Genomic DNA, 12,500 nt, shown 5'->3' on the forward strand with positions numbered 1-12,500 from the left:
ATGTGATGTGAAACGCTTCCACGTGAGAGCTTCACTGGTGTTCTCATTCTTTTTAATGGGCTCATGTAACAGAGTTGGGAATGTATGTTTAGTTGTGGTGAATGTAGATGAGTTTCGCCGTGCTTGAGCAGCCCTGGTTGTTGTTGGAGCCCCCCATTGGAGTTTGGGTGTACTGCAGGTCTGCGCGTTCTTTTGTCCTTCTCTTGTTGCCGTACTTACGGTGGTACTAGAACATGGCCGCCATCTTCATGGGTATGTGCGCTATGTAAAATGCTCCTCGTGTTTTGTTGTTTGTATGGAGAATCTTGTAATGTAGGGTGAAAATGTTGGTGTAGTACTGTGCTGTTTGTTTTTACATGTATTGTGATGATGTGAAACAGAACATTTATTGTATGTTATTTTGAACGCGCAGATTCACAAGAGTTGCAGAACAGAGAAGAATTGTGTTTTATGTGTCTTCTCTGCAGGTATGTCGCTCCACATGTTGTTTGTAATTGTTATTTGTAATGTTTGAGGGAAATTTGTGTTCGTTCTGTAAACAAATTATCCTGACGTGAAATATACATAGACGGTGGGACTAGAACATGGCCGCCATCTTCATGGATTCACAAGAGTTGCAGAACAGAGAAGAATTGTGTTTTATGTGTCTTCTCTGCAGGTCAAATAAAAGAATTGAATGAAAGAAGTTTGGCTGTTTGACCATCGTTACACTGGTGCCGTGACCCGGATGATCTCAAGATCAGCTGAACGCCGATCTCCGTGGATGCTGCGTGGATGCCAGGTCTTAGTGTGATAGATCAAGTGTGGTCAGAGTATTATAGTAAATGGTCATTCAGTCTGAGGTCTGTGATTATATCAGTTTAAAAAGTGCTTTGATTGTTTTGGTTTTTATGTCCTGCTGTAACTTTATATTTTTTTTAAACATTATTATTATTATTATTTTTTTCATTCAGTAATATTACACAACGCAAGTCTGTACCACTATGGCTCAGAGGCCAGGTTTTAATGATGAGATTTTTGCCAGTCCAGTGTTGCCTATGGGGAGGGGTGCATGGGGGGCATGTCAGAGCAGAGCAGACAGTGCTGTCATAGACATTGACAGTGACAGTGACATTGACATTGACAGTGCTGTCAATAGTAGGGAGGTGGGGTGTTCCCAGTTGTTTATTGACAGTGGTAGAGGCACAGGGTCAGGTCAGGACCCAGGTTGTGCTGCTGTCGGACAGTTTACAGGGGAGGCTCCTCCCACATCCACACCCAGTGTTAATGACACTGAAGCTCTTCATCACCTTTCAGACATGATGGGTCAGCTAGGTGCTCAGATTGGCGAGTCCATTGTAACCAAGTTAATTTCAGCTGGTGTAGTTCACTCAAGTAGTATGAGCAGTGCACACCTCAACTGCACATCGCCTCCAGATCCTGTAACTGATCCTAATGTTGTTAGACAGGAGGTTCCGCGCGTTACTGTGAATGTAAAATCAGACAGGGAACCACCAATGTTCCGAGGTGATAGTTCTGATAAGTGTTCAGTCCAGGACTGGATTGACATGTCTAAAGCTTATCTGAGAAAGCAGAAATGTCCAATGCATGAACAGGCTGAGGAGATACTGGCAAGGCTGATGGGTAAGGCAAAGGATGTCGTGAGGGTTGGTTTGCGTAGCGATCAGACACTTGATGTGAAGCAGAACCCTGATCTCATCTATGATATCCTTCTCAAGTACTTCAGTGATGTGTCATCATGCCTCCCGTTGTCAGATTTCTATGCCACTCTACCCAGACCCAATGAGAACCCTGTAGACTACTGGTTGAGGATCAACAAAGCAGCTGATGTAGCTGGTGAGGGCCTTCGCAGACAAGGTAGGAGGATGGAGAACATAGGTGAAGAGGTAGCACGGATGTTTGTCAGGCATTGCCCGGACTCTGGACTATCCCGTATTCTGGAATGCAAGGCTATTGAGGAGTGGAGCTCACGAGACATACAGTTGAAGATTGATAATTACCAGAGAGAGCTGAGAGCCTCTGGCAGGACCGGTAGTTCTGTGCCATTGAAGAGCCATGCCACCGCCCTCCACACTGTGCAGTCTCATCCAGAGCCTTCGATTCAGTCTGTGTCTGAGCAGTGTTCCACCCAGTACCCCCCTGCTCCTGCCCATAGTCCAGTGTACCACACACAGTGTCTGCCTTCTACCCTCATTCCTTCCCAGGACCATGCTTTAGGCCAGCTTCCGTGCCCCTCCTCCGCGACTGCTGTGGCCCAGAACACTCAGCAATCTGAAGACAGGATTCTTGCTCGCATTATGGAGAGGCTGGAGCAGATGATGGGGAAAGTGCAGCAGCGTGACAGTGCTCCTCGTGGCGGAAGATACCAGGGTGGCGCCCGTGAGAAGGCCTGCCGAGTCTGTGATGACAGTAGACACACTACCATCTCACACTGCATGTCAGAGAGGCTGTGCTTTGTCTGTTTAGCCCCAGGTCACACAAAAGTTGAGTGTCCCACCAGGTCGTCCCGAGCACCTCAGCCTCAGGGAAACTAGGTGGCCTGTATTCAGAGGGAGAAAGTATAGGTCGCCAAGTAAACTCCCATTGTGAGGACGAATCTAGTGCTGAGACAGTGTATATAGCTCTCAAAAGCTCAAGTGATAACTCTGAAGATATTGTTTATCAGAATACGCATACAATTAGTGGTAGTGACAGCCTTTTCTACACACCTGTGACAGTTGGTAATACAGTGACTCTAAATGCTATGCTAGACAGTGGGTCTATGGCTTGTACAATGAGTAAGACGGCAGAGGGAAAGCTTAGAGAGGTTGGAGTTGCTACAGAGCATAACCAGTTCAGTTCAAATGTGGTGCTTGTTGGCTGTGGTGGTCGCCGTGTCAAGCCTGAGTCAGCTTTCAACGTGGAAATGGAGGTGTATGGCTGTAGGATTATGGTTCCCACTCTGGTAGTTGAAGGCCAGCATGATGAGTTGATACTAGGCACCAATGTTATTAAATATATCCTCCGGCAGTATAAGCAATGTGATGGCTACTGGAAGGCTGTGTCTACGCCCTGTCCTGCTGGCGATCCAGAATCTGAACAGTTTCTCTCGATGCTCGCTGGTCTGAACCGTTGGCGAGGTGACGTCATACCTGACAAGATAGGCACAGTCAGGTGCAACTCAGCCGTGTGTCTTGAGCCTGGTCGGGAGTACCTGATGTGGGGCAAGCTACCCAAGTCCACTATTGTGTCTCCTGGTAGCGCTGTGATGACAGAGCCCACATCGTGTCGCTCAGCTCCAAGAGGGGTTCTGGTGGCCAGAGTTGTTACTCCTTTGTGGGGAGACGGATGGGTTCCATTGAAGCTGATCAACTCGTCCGACAGGCCCGTCTTGGTAAGACGCAATGCTAAATTGGCCGACGTCTTCTCCTGCATTGCGCTCGAGGACATGGATGAGACCGGACCTGCTGAGGTCCCACTACTCAGTTGCTGTCAAGTAACCCCGTCCAGTGAAAATGCGGCCCGCACTGTTGATGAGGAACTGAAGTACATGGGATTGAGTGGGCTCGACATACACTCCTGTGACGTGTCTGAACAGTGTAGAAGCAAGATGGCTGACCTGGTTGTGCGCTACAAGGACATCTTCTCACGCCATCACCTGGATTGTGGAGAGGCAAAGGGCTTCATACATCGCATTCACCTCTCAGATCACAGGCCATTCCGGCTCCCATTCAGACGAGTGCCCCCCAGTCAGTATCAGAAGTTGCGCCAAGTACTGAGTGAGATGGAGGAGAAAGATATAATCAGGAAGTCAACCAGTGAATATGCATCTCCGTTGGTTCTTGTATGGAAAAAGAACGGAGATCTCCGTATCTGTACAGACTTTCGCTGGCTGAACAAGAGGACCCTGAAGGATGCTCACCCTCTCCCTCACCAGGCCGACTGCTTAGCTGCACTTGGAGGTAACTCCTTGTTTAGTACTATGGATCTAACCTCAGGGTTTTATAACATGCCACTACACGAGGATGACAGAAAGTACTCTGCCTTTACAACACCTATGGGCTTGTATGAGTATAATCGCCTCCCGCAGGGCCTCTGTAATAGTCCTGGGAGCTTCATGCGTATGATGACTAGCATTTTCGGAGACCAGAACTATCTGAGCTTACTGGTTTATCTGGATGATTTATTGGTGTACGCCCCTGATGAGAGGACAGCTCTGGAACGCTTGGAGATGGTGTTCAGTAGACTGCGTGGTCATAACCTGAAATTGGCCCCCAAGAAGTGTTTTTTTCTCCGGAAATCCGTCAAATTCCTCGGCCACATAATTAATGACAACGGTGTGTTGACTGATCCCAGCAAAGTTGAGAGCATCGCAAAGATGACAAGTGCTGACCTGATGGAAGCGGACGGTGTAACCCCCTCACAGAAACGAATCAGATCTTTCTTGGGGATGATCAATTATTACCAGCACTTTGTGCCTAGCTTCTCCGCTATTGCAAAGCCTCTCTTCTCTCTGTTGACGGGCCAGAAGAGAAAAGGGAAGGTGAAACAGTCCAAACAAAGGTCACAAAGCAGGAAGTTGAAGGTTACTGACTGGACCCCCGAAACGGAGCAGGCTTTCCAGAAGCTGAAAACGGCGCTGGTTGAGACGGCTGTCCTGGCTCACCCTGATTTCAGCCGTCCCTTCATGCTGTCAACGGACGCGTCCCTTGATGGCATCGGTGCTGTCCTGTCGCAGATCCAAGAGGGTGAAGACCGAGCGAGGCCAATCGCATTCGCCAGCAAGTCCCTCTCTCAGTCTCAGAGAAACTACCCAGCCCATCGGTTGGAATTCCTAGCCTTGAAGTGGAGTGTCTGTGACAAGTTTAGCCATTGGTTGAAGGGGCATGATTTCACTGTTTGGACGGACAATAATCCATTGACTCATATCATGACGAAGCCCAAGCTGGACTGCTGCGAGCAACGATGGGTGGCTAAGTTAGCGAGCTATAACTTCGACATCAAGTACGTGCCAGGCCCACAGAATGTTGTCGCTGATGCCTTGAGTCGTGTGCCTTTCGTCAAGCAGAGAGTCAGTCACAGATTACTTGAAGAGCCCTACAAGAATCTCCTCTCCGAAGTCCAGGATGTGTCGAGTGCTTCTGTACAGGACGCCTTCCGGTCGTCCAATGATAGTGGTGACACTCCACGCCAGGCAGAGAGTTACGCTCAAAGTGTCCCATCACCTCTGCATGTCCACGCTCAGTCTATGGAGATGGATGAAGTGTCTGTTGTTCTACAGTCATATGACGATCTGTGGGAGGTCGGAGCAAGAACGCGTGCTGTAGCAGTCTTGCACCATTTGCCTCAGTTAGTCCCAGGTGGTCAGGACTCACTTCCTGCTTACAGTGAGAAGGAACTCCGGGATGAACAGCTCAGAGACAGAACTCTCTCTCGAGTCTTGTACTATGTGGAGAGACATCGGAGACCCTCCAGGAGAGAGAGAGATAAGGAATCAGTCACAGTCATGAGGTACCTGAAGCACTGGGAGAAACTTGTTGTGAGCAATGGGATACTCTACAGAGTCTCGAGGGATCAAGTCGTGAAGTCAAAACGCCGCCAGTATGTGGTTCCTGAGTCTAAGAAAGTTGAAGTTCTGAGAGGTGTTCATGACCATGCCGGCCATCAAGGTCAGTTCAGGAGTCTTGGCTTGGCCAGACAGAGGTTCTTCTGGCTCAACCTCGACAGAGACGTAAGAGACTACGTCCGTAACTGCCAGCGGTGTATTGTCAGTAAGACTGTTGAACCTGCTGCGAGGGCGCCTTTGCAGAGTATCACATCAACCAGGCCACTTCAGCTGGTTTGCATTGATTTCTGGTCAGCGGAGGACTCAAGGAACAAGTCAGTTGATGTGTTAGTTGTTACTGACCATTTTACAAGAATGGCCCAGGCATTCCCCTGCAAAGATCAGTCAGCCAAACAGGTGGCGAGAGTTCTATGGGACAAGTTCTTCTGCGTCTTTGGGTTCCCAGAACGTATCCATAGCGACCAGGGAGCTAGCTTCGAGAGTCAACTAGTGAGTGAGCTGCTCAGAGTCTCCGGTGTCAGAAAGTCGCACACAACCCCGTATCACCCGATGGGTAACGGTAGTGTGGAACGTTTCAATAGAACTCTCGGTAACATGATCCGAGCGCTTGAACCAGAGGCAAAAATCAACTGGCCGAGGCGTTTGCAAACTCTGACGTTCATGTACAATAGCACAGCGCATGAGTCAACTGGCTATGCACCTTTCTATCTGATGTTCGGGCGTACTCCTCGTCTCCCTGTCGATATACTCTTCCGGACAGTCCTGAATGATCCAGCTGTGGTCAGCTACGACAAGTATGTGATGTCTCTCACGAAGGATCTGAGAGAAGCTATGGTCATAGCCCAGGAACATGTCATAAAAGAACAGCACCGTCACACAGAGCTCTACAACAGACGAGTGAAAGGGCCCACCATTGATGTCGGAGACCGTGTGCTGTTGGCGAACAAGAGAGAGAGAGGAAAGAGAAAGGTGGCTGACCGTTGGGAGTCTACTGTATACACTGTGGTGGATAGGAACTCTGAGACTCACACATACAGGATACAAGACACTGTCACTGGACGAGAGAAGGTAGTCCACCGTAATCTATTGTTGTTGGTGAACTTTCTGCCGGTGTATGATACGAGTGTGATCTCTGACCCAGTTTCATCCCTGTCTGCTGTTCATACATCAAATGAGCCAAGTGACATGTCCGTGTCGGAAGTGGAACAGGATTCCTTGCCTGGGGAAGTGAGTAGAGGAACCGCGTTCGAGTCGGAGAGAGTGGATTCCTGTCCTGGGAGTGAGGGAGGGGAGGTTGAAGACATGGAGTATGGGGGAAGAGCTGTTCGGGAGAGGGATGTTCCCTTGACTGTTCCAGAGCCCAAGGATCCCAAGGGAAGAACCCTAGAGTGGGTCACCCAGTTACCATTCCCTGACCACTCACGGACAGAGGCTACTAACACTGTAGTGTCTTCAGTCTCGTTTGCCCCTCAGAGGGTCCCCGAGCAGATGGCTGAGGAGCAAATGGTAGATCAGTCCATTAACTCTGATTCTAGATTTGTGGTTAGCGCTGATGATTGTACTGATGTTTCTGGTAACACAAATCAGACAGATGATGCTAGTGACACACAGCGTACTGACACTCTAGCTTCTGTTACACAGTGTGAACATCCTAGTACAGTCACACAGGTCAAGTCCAAGTTTGGTCGCCTTATCAAACCAGTTGACAGATTGATTTATACTATGTCAGGACAAGACATTATCCAAGACACTAAGTCAAACATTCGAGCTGTTTGTAGGTCAGTGTTCCAGGCTTTCCACAGTTAGATAAGCCGAAGCTCAGTTCAGTGCATGTATACACTGTGCACACTGACATCCTATGACATATAGGTTTGTTCGGTATTCTGATTGTTTCATAAGAGGTTGTGGCCTCTTGAAGGCTAGTAATACACAGGAAAAAAAAAAATAGGGTCTTGTGGGGTGTAGAACGCATCCTACCGCCAGTAGTTGGTTGGAGAGGTAGTTTATCTCTCTTTCCACTTCATCCTTATAGGATACTTTTCAAGTTGGCTGTCCTGTCCTTTGGCGGCCCTATGTAATAGTGTAAAAAGTAAAAAGTAGTATTTAAATGTATAGTTGCTGCTCAAGGTTGGCGAAATTCAGGGGAGGTGGGTGTAACAGAGTTGGGAATGTATGTTTAGTTGTGGTGAATGTAGATGAGTTTCGCCGTGCTTGAGCAGCCCTGGTTGTTGTTGGAGCCCCCCATTGGAGTTTGGGTGTACTGCAGGTCTGCGCGTTCTTTTGTCCTTCTCTTGTTGCCGTACTTACGGTGGTACTAGAACATGGCCGCCATCTTCATGGGTATGTGCGCTATGTAAAATGCTCCTCGTGTTTTGTTGTTTGTATGGAGAATCTTGTAATGTAGGGTGAAAATGTTGGTGTAGTACTGTGCTGTTTGTTTTTACATGTATTGTGATGATGTGAAACAGAACATTTATTGTATGTTATTTTGAACGCGCAGATTCACAAGAGTTGCAGAACAGAGAAGAATTGTGTTTTATGTGTCTTCTCTGCAGGTATGTCGCTCCACATGTTGTTTGTAATTGTTATTTGTAATGTTTGAGGGAAATTTGTGTTCGTTCTGTAAACAAATTATCCTGACGTGAAATATACATAGACGGTGGGACTAGAACATGGCCGCCATCTTCATGGATTCACAAGAGTTGCAGAACAGAGAAGAATTGTGTTTTATGTGTCTTCTCTGCAGGTCAAATAAAAGAATTGAATGAAAGAAGTTTGGCTGTTTGACCATCGTTACACTCAGCACTTCTGTGACCTGTCCAGTCATCTCACTGTCTGGTCATTCAACATAGAACTCCTATCATTCAACCGGTCCCCAATCGCACTTTGACGTCCGTTGCCGTTCCAATAAACGTAGTCACTCCACATGAGCTTCAATACTCCGCATTGTTTTCATGTTTTCAACTTCTTCTCTTTGGTTCATTTGTTTATTCTTTTGTTCTTTCATTGGCTCATTGGTTCATTCATTGGTTTACTCATTCATTATTTTACTCTTAATGTATTCATTCATTTATACCCTTCAATCATTCATTCATTTACTCATTAATGCTTTTACTCTTAATGTATTCATTCATTTATACCCTTCAATCATTAATTCATTCAATCAGTCGTTCATTCATTCATTCATTAATGCATTAAATAATTTAATTAATTACTTTCATTAATCTATTCATTTATTCCCCCATCCCTCCCTCCTCCCTCCCAGTGTGTACCTGGTTTGGAGCCCTCAGCCACAGAGCCGTTGTACACCTGGTTCTTGAACTCAGGTCTGTTGTCGTTCATGTCGATGACGTAGATGTAGAGGTCGATGGGGTTCTCCACCTTGTTCCCATTCATGTCCACGGCGTGGGCACGGAGCTGGACACACACACACACACACACACACACACACACATTTGAATTGCTTTATTTATGTCCACATAAATACAAAGTGCATTAAGGACATAAACACTATCAGTGCAATCAGTTAATTGGGAGACATTCATGTACGTTTGTGACTGTACAGCACCGGCTACCGATAATAGCAGATATGGAGCGATACCTTGCTAACTGTTTAGCCTTTCTCTTGGAGATGTGGGCCATCTGAAGGCCCCTAACCACCAGCTTGTGAACATGACCCAGGCTGCCCAAAAATGAAAACTAAAAGATGACATTTGTAGCCTAGTCACACACACACACACACACACACACACACACACACACACACACACAGAGACACAAGGTCACAGGTCAGCTCCCAGTTTACTGAGGAACCTTCGAAGGAGGAGGAGCAGCAGCAACAGTGGGCAGACATTTAGCTCGTCCTTGCTTGGATGTATGGATGTATGGATTTATGGATTTTTGTGTCCAACGTTGTAGGTTTTGATATGTTGCTATTCACAGTCTTGATATTGACAACATTTTCTGGCAACAACATCTAGCAATTAGCAACAAAAGAGCCCAAGGTACAGCATACAGTCGCTACCCCACTGAGAACTCTATCAAAGTATCTACGTATCTAGGATATGTGGAGGAGTTCGAGGCCAATCGAGAGCATTCATAATGGCTTGAGTGTTGTCTTATCATTGTATTTGTTACCTTCCCTGAACCTTCCTTGGTTCTCCTTCCTTATGTATCCTGGCACACATCCAAACCCCCCCCCCTCCCCCTCTTCCCCCCACCCTCCTCCATCTGTTTTCACTCAGCAGAGTGGAGGAGAGAGAGAGAGAGAGAGAGAGAGGGAGAGAGTGAGGGAGAGAGAGAGAGAGAGGGAGAGAGAGAGAGAGAGAGTGAGGGAGAGAGAGAGAGAGAGAGAGTAGAGAGAGAGAGAGAGAGAGAGCGAGAGAGAGAGGGAGAGAGAGAGAGAGAGAGAGAGTAGAGAGAGAGCGGGAGAGAGAGAGAGAGAGGAGAGAGAGAGAGAGAGAGAGAGAGAGAGAGAGAGAGAGAGAGAGAGAGAGAGAGAGAGAGAGAGAGAGAGCGGGAGGAACATGAAAAAACAATGAATGCGAGCCAGGTTGTTCTTTTGATCGTGTACCCGGTTGACTCCTATTCCGACAGCCGCAGAGGACAAGCAGAGAGGCCACTGGGTAACACGGCTCCTGACACCGCCTCCCCCGCAACTCTCTACTGCCGCCCTGCAGTACGGATCTGCATCTGGTTCTGGTTCTGGTTACAATACCGTTCTACAATACCACATACTACTGTATCTCCAGTTGTTAGCATGAAACCCTCACACACAAACTCAGACACAGGAGGGGTGATACAGTATGCACTAGTGTACACCACACCTAGGGTATGTTCTAGAAAGTGACAGAACAGTTAGTTCTGTTGCTTGGTAACTAACAATAATTACATAAACGCCCTATGGCCCTGTGCAGATCCAATAACAAGGGTTATGGGTAAATATTGGAGAAAAACACTGAGAAGACTGATTAGAGGAAAGTTCCAGTGGTTAAATTGCATATTTCACACAGTACAATTGCCTCAGAGTGATTATCTCTTCTGCATCTAATCCTCGGGACATGTTTCTCCAAGGAAGAGAATGCCAACAAACTTATGTTTGAAAGCGCTGGTTCTCTGTTAAATACTTTCCGTTGTTTTCCCACCAGGGAGTCCAACCTTCTGTGGGGGTTTGTTTGAACAAGAATCCTAAAATCTCTTAACCTCCCTTCAACATCACAAACACCGGTTAGTCGATCCGATACGTGGCTGTGCTGTATCCAGATCAATAGCGATGCCGACTCTTGTTTTACAAAAAAAAAGTTTGGACATGGAATTAATACTGAAATCGATACGGGCTGGAAAGCTTGTCCAAAGGTCTTTACCTCTCAAAAAAATCTGAAAGCAAAATGTTTTGACAAAAATAACTGTCGAAAAACGCTGCTAATGGAACTCGGTTTGGAGAGGAAATGTGAAGATTCAATAAACAGTTGAAGTCTGTTTTCAGAGACCCAGGGAGAGGGTCAAACTAACAGACTCCCTCCGGAAAAAAAAAAGAAAGCACCTTCTCTGTCCTCTCTGAGCACCATGGAGATACATGTTCAACCTTGCTTAGACACTTAATGTCACCAGTGTTGATTTATTCAGTGGGATTCGTGTAGCCTGTGTGCAACACGGAAGTTTCAGTAAAGGGTGTAGCGTTTGAGAAGGACCCCTGGAATCTCTATAACATCAACATCCCCCCAGACACAGGAAAAGGCTGCTAAATATTTAGCCTGTTAGAATGTCATATAGATCCTTATCTAACAGGATGCCTATCTGATCATGAGAGTAACCTTCAGAAGGAAGAAAGAAGGAAAGCAAGAAGGAAAGAGAGGGAGGGTGGGCGGGGAGGAGGAGGAGGGAAAGAGGTGAGAGGGGAATGTAGAGGAAAGAAGTGAAAACAAGGTTGAGAGGAAGAGAGGTGAGGTGAGGGGAGGAGAGGAGAGGAGGAGGGAGGGAGTATATGATACGTGTTTCACCGTGTCCACCAGAACCGTGGAAATACTCTCCCTGCCAAAGACCCCTGATAGGTCGACAAGAGGGGGCTACCTGTGCATCGCCATGACAACCAGCTCTCAAAAATAATCTGCCCAGAGGACAGTGGGCTTTGTGGCAGGAAATAGAATCAGGAGCATTCCATCTGCTTCCTCCTCTACGACAGGTGACCCCCTCCCCCCCTCCCCCCCTCTCCCCCCCTACCCCCTCCCGCCCCATCCGCCTCTCCTCCCCTTCTCCTCTCCACACCTCACAAAAATTGCATCTACGGGTCTCCCAAAGGTTAATGGGACTTTACTTTTCCCTGTGCATTGTCTGATCTGGTCCTGCACCCAATATCGCTACGCTACCATCACCCCCTGCTGTAGCTGAACCAAGCCGTTATCTCTCTCTCTCTCTCCTCCCTCTCTCTCTCCTCCCTCTCTCCCTCCCTCCCTCCCTCCCCACCTCGCACACACACACCCTAACTCAATAACACTAGAAGTCAGAGATTATCGGCGTGTTTAAAGAAGGCAAAAATCTTTCTGTCTTTGGGTGCGAATTAATCTTGAAGGGCACAGTCGTCACCACGCAGGGCCTGGTACTTGGCACAGAGCGAGCCTTCGATAGAGATCACACACAGGACCCCGAACAGAACAACGCCGTTGTTTTTTCCTTCTTTCTTTCTTTCTTTCTTTTTTTTCTACAGAACTCTAGATCTGATTGTATAGTCCTTGCTTTGATTTTGAGAATACAGATTTTCTGTTTGAGATAGCAAAGTTTGGCCTTGTACTGTAACTTGCTACTGTCTTAAAATAACAAAAGAAAATACACGCAAAAAGAAAGGTAGCCCATGTCAACTCACTTCCTGGGTACAGAGAGGATGTTATCGAAGGCTACACCATGATGCTGGAATATAAATCCACTTTAAAAACATTTGGTAAGCTGGAGTTTCCTCTCG

At 47.2% G+C, this 12,500-nt stretch overlaps 1 pseudogene across 1 annotated transcript in view; it reads right to left on the reverse strand.

Annotated features, from left to right (window-relative positions):
- LOC308160348 (cadherin-4-like) overlaps positions 1-12,500 on the reverse strand; it is a 254,557-nt pseudogene that overhangs the window by 37,742 nt on the left and 204,315 nt on the right. The window contains exon 7 of the transcript in view: positions 8,818-8,962. The product of the transcript in view is annotated as a cadherin-4-like (transcript). The remainder of the gene's footprint in view (positions 1-8,817; positions 8,963-12,500) is intronic.

This window comes from Nansenia antarctica (assembly GCF_963989245.1).
Source record: "Nansenia antarctica genome assembly, chromosome: 6".
Classification (NCBI taxonomy): domain Eukaryota; kingdom Metazoa; phylum Chordata; class Actinopteri; order Argentiniformes; family Microstomatidae; genus Nansenia; species Nansenia antarctica.